This window comes from Penaeus vannamei, chromosome 30 (assembly GCF_042767895.1).
Source record: "Penaeus vannamei isolate JL-2024 chromosome 30, ASM4276789v1, whole genome shotgun sequence".
NCBI classification, from domain to species: domain Eukaryota; kingdom Metazoa; phylum Arthropoda; class Malacostraca; order Decapoda; family Penaeidae; genus Penaeus; species Penaeus vannamei.
The window spans coordinates 10,059,284-10,066,783 of NC_091578.1; the positions used below are offsets into that span (position 1 = coordinate 10,059,284).

A 7,500-nucleotide genomic window follows, 5' to 3' on the forward strand; every position below is an offset into this window, starting at 1 on the left:
TCGTTTTTTATTATCGTTTATAATTATTTATTTTCATTATCATATATATATTGGTAAGTGTTTGGAATATGCGGTATTACGTAAATTTTAGCGTTGGTGCGTTTATGTTTATATTTGTATGTCATATGTATGTATAGACTACATAGATATTGGTCTACATAATGATTACCTTAATATTTTAAGTAATTTCAGAAATTAAAAGGGTCTTTCAAGTTCTTTTTTAAAAAGCTGATAAGGTATGGCGGTTAAAAGCATTTTTTAAAAATAAATAGATTAAAGTTTTTTTTTATATTGCTCCCTACGGTACTGTGATTCAGACGAATAACAAGATCACAATTTTCAGTCTTAAACTAATATATTTACGAAAGCCTTTATAATCGTGTTTTTATTGTGTTTGATGAAAAGGAAGGAAAGATTTGTACCTATATGATCCCTCCCCCCCCCTTACTAATCTACGTATATAAACAAAAAGCGCCCTTATGCATTATTAACCTCGATTCTCCTCCTTCCAGGTGAGCTTGGAAGGACCCACGTGACAGCGAGCAGGATATCGGAAGGTAGATATTTTTTATTGTCATTTTTCGTTTTTTTTTTTTTGTGATTTTATTTTCGTTGTGTGTTTTTATTTAGTGATTTTTGTTTGTTTTTTCTTCTTCATATTTTGTTTAATTTCTCTCATTCATTCCCTGCTCTTCTTTTGATTCACTCGCTGTCTTTTCTTTCTTTCTTTCTTTCTTTCTATTTTCCATTGTGTTTATTCTTTCTTTTTACTCCTTCCTCCCTTCTCTCGTTTCATTAGCATTCTTTTTTCTGTATATTTTATTTGTCTTGCGAAAAAGTAAAAAGAAAGAAGACTCATGAACTAAAAGAGAGAGAGAAGAGAGAGAGAAGAGAGAGAGAAGAGAGAGAGAAGAGAGAGGGAGAAGAGAGAGGGAGAAGAGAGAGGGAGAAGAGAGAGGGAGAAGAGAGAGGGAGAAGAGAGAGGGAGAAGATAGAGAGAAGATAGAGAGAAGAGAGAGAGAAGAGAGCGAGAGAGAAGAGAGCGAGAGAGAAGAGAGCGAGAGAGAAGAGAGCGAGAGAGAAGAGAGCGAGAGAGAAGAGAGCGAGAGAGAAGAGAGCGAGAAGAGAGAGAGAAGAAGAGAGGAGAGAGAGAAGAAAGAGAGAAGAGAGAAGAGAGAGAGAGAGAGAGAGAAGAGAGAGAGAGAGAAGAAAGAGAGAGAAGAAAGAGAGAGAAGAAAGAGAGAAGAGAGAGAGAAGAGAGAGAGAAGAGAGAGAAGAGAGAGAGAGAGAGAGAGAGAGAGAGAGAGAGAGAGAGAGAGAGAGAGAGAGAGAGAGAGAGAGAGAAGAGAGAGAGAGAGAGAGAGAGAGAAGAGTCATAAAGAAGGGAATACGTGCAGGATAAATGAAGAGCCTTCCAAGTGGGGGGGGGGCGAGGGCGGTGTCTTAAGAAGCCGCCGACGGGACCCGGGTTCAGTCTTTCCTCCAGGCGCGAGGGTGATGGATGTCCCCTGACCTCTGACCTCGCCGCTCTTGCTTTCCATCATCCGCTCTGATCTGCTCTCTTGGTGTGTCCGCGTTTCTTTGTCTGTCTGTTTTTTTTTTTTTGGGGGGGGGGATGTTTCTTATTCGGTCTCTCTTTTTGCTTTTGTTCTGTCTGGTGTTTTTTTCGGCCTCTTTTCTTTCTTTTTTTTCTTTTTTTCTTTTGTCTTCTTTTTTTCTATTTCGTTTTCTGTCTCCGTTCCTTTCTTTTATTCTATTCTCTCTCTCTCTCTCTCTCTCTCTCTCTCTCTCTCTCTCTCTCTCTCTCTCTCTCTCTCTCTCTCTCTCTCTCTCTCTCTCTCTATCTCTCTCTCTATCTCTCTCTCTCTCTCTCTCTCTCTCTCTCTCTCTCTCTCTCTCTCTCTCTCTCTCTCTCTCTCTCTCTCTCTCTCTCACTCTCTCTCTCTCTCAGTCTCTCGCTCTCTCGCTCTCTCGCTCTCTCGCTCTCTCGCTCTCTCTCTCTCTCTCTCTCTCTCTCTCTCTCTCTCTCTCTCTCTCTCTCTCTCTCTCTCTCTCTCTCTCACTCTCTCTCTGTGTGTGTGTGTGTGTGTGTGTGTGTCTGTGTGTGTGTATTTATCTGTGTGTGTGTGTGTGTGTATTTATTTATCTACATCATTTTTTCACGTCTTCTATTTCGTTCTCTCCTTCCCTGATTTTATCCTTTCTACCCTCACGTTCTCTCTCTTTTCTCCTTTCCCTTCCCTACTTCCCTCTCCCCTCCACCAACTCCTTCATCCCTCCACTGTTTCCTCCACCCCCCTCCTTCACTGACTACCATCCCTCCACCGACCGTTCTCCCCCTCTCCCTCCCTCTTCCCGCGCCCCTCCACTGAGCCCCCCCCTTTCACCGACTGTCCTCCCACCCTCCCCTCCTTCCCCACTTCCCGCGCCCCTCCACTGACTCCCGCTCGCCTTCACCTGATTTTTTCTTTTCTACCCTCACGTTCTCTCTCTTTTCTCCTTTCCCTTCCCTACTTCCCTCTCCCCTCCACCAACTCCTCCATCCCTCCACCTACTGTCCTCCCCCTTCCCCTCCCTTCCCCACTCCTCGCGCCCCTCCACTGACTCCCGCTCCCCTTCACCGACTGCCCTCCCCCTCCCCTCCCTTCCCCACTTCCAGCGCCCTCCACTGACTCCCGCTCCCCTTCACCGACTGCTCCCCTCCCCCCCTCCCCTCCCCACTTCCCGCGCCCCTCCACTGACTACCGCTCCCCTTCACCGACTGCCCTCCCCCTCCTCTCCCCTACCCTCCCCACTTCCCGCGCCCCTCCACTGACTCCCGCTCCCCTTCACCGACTGCCCTCCCCTCCCTCCCCTACCCTCCCCACTTCCGCGCCCCTCCACGTCAAGTCCTCTCCCACTCATCCGAAAATAACAGTCGACTCGTTTCTTCCGTAATGGAATCAGTGTAGAATTAGTGTTCCACTCCCCTCCCCTCACCCCTTCCCCCACTCCTCCCTTCCCACCTCCCTACTCCCCCCTTCCCCACTCCTCCGCTCCCTCCCCCTACTCCCCCTTCCCCCACTCCTCCGCTCCCTCCCCCTACTCCCTCTTCTCCCACTCCTCCGCTCCCTCCCCCCTAGTCCCCTACTTCTCAACTCCCCCCCCTTTTCCCTGTTCACTTTTCTATGCAATTTAAAAGAAGAAAGAAAGAAAGAAAAGGAGGAAAAGAAGAGTGGAATGGGAGACACAAATAACGAAAAGAAAGATTAGTTGAAGAGATGGTAGGGGTAGGGGAGGGGGGGAGGGGCGTAGAGGAGGTTGTTGTGCTGATGGATAATGTGTGATACCCTCTGCCCCCCCCCTACCCCCACCCCCAACCCAGCCCCTCAGTCTTTCTTTTGTAAAGTGTTGGATATAGCTTTATTACTGTTTACCTTTTTTATCTTTGATTTTTCTGCTTTGTTATTATTGTTTTTTTTCTTTGTTCCTGTTATTTGTTTCTTATTTTGTGTGCATTATTCTGCGAGAAATTGGGGAGCGGTGAAGGTTGTCTCTCTCTCTTTCTATCTTTCGTTTTTTTTCCCATTCTCTCTCTCTCTCTCTCTCTCTCTCTCTCTCTCTCTCTCTCTCTCTCTCTCTCTCACTCACTCACTCACTCACTCACTCACTCACTCTCGCTCTCTCTCTCTCTCTCGTTCTCTCTCTCTCTCTCTCTCTCTCTCTCTCTCTCTCTCTCTCTCTCTCTCTCTCTCTCTCTCTCTCTCTCTCTCTCTCTCTCTCTCTCTCTCTCTCTCTCTCTCTCTCTCTCTCTCTCTCTCTCTCTCTCTCTCTCTCTCTCTCTCTCTACTCACTCCCTCACTCACCCTCTCTCACTCTCTCTCTCTCTCTCTCTCTCTCTCTGTCTCTCTCTCTCTCTCTCTCTCTCTCTCTCTCTCTCTCTCTCTCTCTCTCTCTCTCTCTCTCTCTCTCGCGCGTCTTTTCAGAGATCCGCTCCCCTCCCCTTTCCTCCCCTCCCCTCACTCATCCCTAAATCCCTCCTCCCCACTTTCCTCACCCTTAAACCATCCCCTTCTTACCCCTTACTTAGTCCCCCCCCTCTCATCTTACTGTTTGTTGGGTATCCATTCCCTTATCCTTTCTCATCCTTGAAGCCCCCTCATCCTCCCCCTTCCCAACCCCCTCCCCTCCTTCCCTCCTTCCCCTAGCCCGTCCCCCCCTTCCCTCCTTCCTTAGCAGCCCGTTTTCTCAGCGTCGGCGTCACCTGGGCGTAATCTGTGTGGAGGGAGGGAGAAGGGGGGAGGGGGGAAGGGGGAGGTTGCTGATGTCTCTGTCTTTTGTTGATGACTTTTTCTCTGTCCTCCTCCTCTTGCTTCTCCTCCTCCTGCTTCCCCTTTCTCTCACTCTCTCTCTCTCTCTCGTTCCCTCCACTTCCCTCTCCCTATCTCACTCGTTCCCTCTCCCCTTCCCCTCCCCTCCCTATCTCCTACGTTCCCCCTCCTCTCCCGACCCCTACTCGTCCTCCTCTTCCTCCTCCCTCTCTCCCTCTCTACCACCACTTCTCAGACCTCTATTTTCTCCCTTTTTCGCTCTTCGTTTTTTACCCTACCTTATCGTATCTCCCCTCATTTGTGATAAAATAAATTGCAACATTTCGGTCCCTTCACCACTCCTCAGGAGACGGTGTGAGGGAGAGGAGAGGGTCTTGAGGGGGAGGGGAAGAGGGGGAGGGGAGGGGAAGGGGGTAAGGGAGGGAAATGATATGAAGTACCTAGCGGGAATGGAAGGTAAAAGTACAAAGTGTGGAGGGAGAGAAAGTATGGAAAATATAGGGGGGGGGGGGGGCAGGGGGAGAGTGGATGGTGAAGGGGAGAGGAGGGAGGGAGGGAGGGAAGACAGGCTAGGTGAGGGATGCAACGAGGAAGGGAGCTAGGATTAGGAGGGACGGAGGAGGGTAGAAGAGAAGGAGGGAGGAAAAAGATAGAAGGGAAGATGGATGGAAAGGAGCCATAGCGTATGGGAAGAGTAGTATGGAGACACTGTAAGATGTTAGAGAAAAAGAGGGAGGGAGAGAGAGAATGAGGGGGGAAGAGAGGAGGAGAGAGAAGAAGGGAGAGAAGAAGGGAAGGAGGGAGGGAAGAGCGGAGGGAGGGAGAGAAGAAGGGAAGGAGGGAGGGAAGAGAGAAGAATGGAAGAAGGGAGAGAGAAAGGAAGGGAAGAGGGGAGGGAGGGAGGGAGAGGAGAAGGGGAGGAGGGAGAGACGTAGAGAAGAAGGGAGGGAGGGAGGAAGGCAAGGAGGGGAGGCTGAACGGTGAATGTTTTTCAGCTTCCTTCTCAATCTGTAGTCGAGGCACGAAACCCATTTTTTTCATTTATTTTCTTTTCTCTTTTTTTCCTCGTCTCTTTCGAAGGTTTATTGGCCCTCATATTGCCGTCGGTGGAGGGCAGGTGGCGGAAGGAAGGGAAGGAGGAAAATAGGATGATGACAGTAATAAGATAAATAAAGAGTTGAGAAAGCTTTGTAGTAAGAGAGTTATGATGATGATGTTGATGGTGATGAAGATGATTCGAGAAAAATCGATTTATATTTCTGATGGCAATGGTGATGTTGATTATGGTTATATCGCAAGATTGACGAAAGAAAGGGGATTGAAGTATATGATAAAGACTGGGAGAGATTAGAATAGAGGAAAATATCCATGAAGGAGAGAGAGCAGGCAGTAAAGAAAGTAAGGAAAGTAAAAGAAACAGTTAAACTAACAAATAACAGAGACCAAGAAATAAAGAATAAAAAAATAAATGATTACCAAACGGGGAAAAGGAGAAAAAGACGAAAAAATAAGAAGAGAGATGATTATATAAGAAGGAACGAGAAAAAAAACAGTTTTCAAAGTAACAAATAACAGAGATTAAGAAGGAGAAAGATAACAAAAGAATTGCCATACGAGAGAAAGAAAAAGAGAAAAGAAAAAAATACCAAGCGAGAAAAAGAAAATAAAAAGAAAGAAAGAAAGAAAAAAAAAGATAAGTAATAGTAATAGACGAATCATCTGAATCGGGAATCCACAGGTGTTTTTCGCAGGAGATTCGGGCGCAAGCGTGGACGGGATCGAGGGCGGGGGCAGGGGTGGTCGGGGGGGGGGGGGGGGTGTTAACGAGCTCGGGGGGGGGGGTGTTAACGAGCTCGGGGGGAAAGAGAAAAATCGCAATAATCGATGTTGACGCTATACGGAGTAAATTGATGACGTGTGCGTGTCAATTATGCATGCGTTTCCTCTCCTCAAGGGTGGCGTCCTGGTGGCGGAGGGTCGCGTGGCTGTTTCTTCTCCTTCTTCTTTTTCTTCTTCTTTTTCTTCCTCTTCTGTTTCTTCTTCGTCTTCTTCTTCTTCTATTTCTTCTTCTTTTTTCTTCTTCTTCTTCTTCTTTTTCTTCCTCTTCCTCCTTCTTCTTCTTTTTCTTCTTCTTCAGATTTTTTGTTTTTTATTGTTTGATTATTATATTTTGTTATTTATCATATTTTGTTTTATTTGATTATTTGGTGTTTTTTTTTTTTGGGGGGGGGGGGGGCAACTGATTCAATTATTTGTTACGTTTTTGGTTTATTTATATATTTTTTTCATTATTTATGCCTTGATTTATTTCGTGTTTTATGTTATTTAATGCTTTCATTTTTTTTCTTTCTGTTTTTCTTATTTCATTTCATTGTTTTATCTTTCTTTTCGTATTTGTTTTATTTCTTATTTCTCCCTCGTCCTCTCCATTGATAATAATGAAAATGATAATAATAATGATGAAATGGGTAAAAATGAAGATAATATGACATTGTTAGTGAAAATATATAATGATTTTACAGTAAATCTCCAAAAGTTATGGTCACTTAACGCATTTTCGTTTTATTTTTATTTGTTTCGTGTTTGCATTTCCCTTTTCGTCGATATTTTTCTGTTATTGCTCTCCACTTCCTCTTCTTCCGCAGCGATGAGGAGGAGAGAAACCGGATGATGATGATAATAATCGTAATGACAATAATTTTAAAAAAAGTTAATAATATTTGATAGATAATATAAATGATCAAGTGAATGATATTTAAAAAAAAATAAAGTGGCGTTCCCGATGATGGTAATGAAAAAAACAACAACGCTAAAGACGGGAAATTGTTGTATATAGTAAATTTTCAAAGCGTGTAACCGTTCAGTTTTACGGCTCGGCGAGAGAGCGCTTGGCGGCCGAGGGTTACGTTTCTGTGGCGAACTTTTATGTTGTAGGAGCAGTTTCACTTTACTTTTTCAGGGAGTTTTTTTCGTATGTTTGTATATATATATATATATATATATATATATATATATATATATATATATATATATATATACACATATGTTTGTATGTATTTTGTGTGTGTGTGTGTGTGTGTGTGTGTGTGTGTGTGTGTGTGTGTGTGTGTGTGTGTGTGTGTGTGTGTGTGTGTGTGTGTGTGTCTGTGCTTGTGTGTCTGTGTGTGTCTTGTGCGTGTGGATGTGCGTG

General features: G+C 45.1%; 2 protein-coding genes across 3 annotated transcripts in view; both read left to right on the forward strand.

Annotated features, from left to right (window-relative positions):
• LOC113818529 (fibroblast growth factor receptor-like 1) overlaps window positions 1-7,500 on the forward strand; it is a gene marked incomplete at its 3' end in the record, with an annotated part of 455,734 nt that overhangs the window by 277,794 nt on the left and 170,440 nt on the right. Inside the window, 1 exon segment of one of the 2 annotated variants that reach the window (XM_070142976.1) lies at window positions 513-557. 2 annotated transcript variants of the gene reach the window in all.
• Window positions 1-7,500, forward strand: part of LOC138867460 (uncharacterized) — a 54,252-nt gene that overhangs the window by 40,025 nt on the left and 6,727 nt on the right. The gene's annotated exons all lie outside the window — the stretch shown is intronic.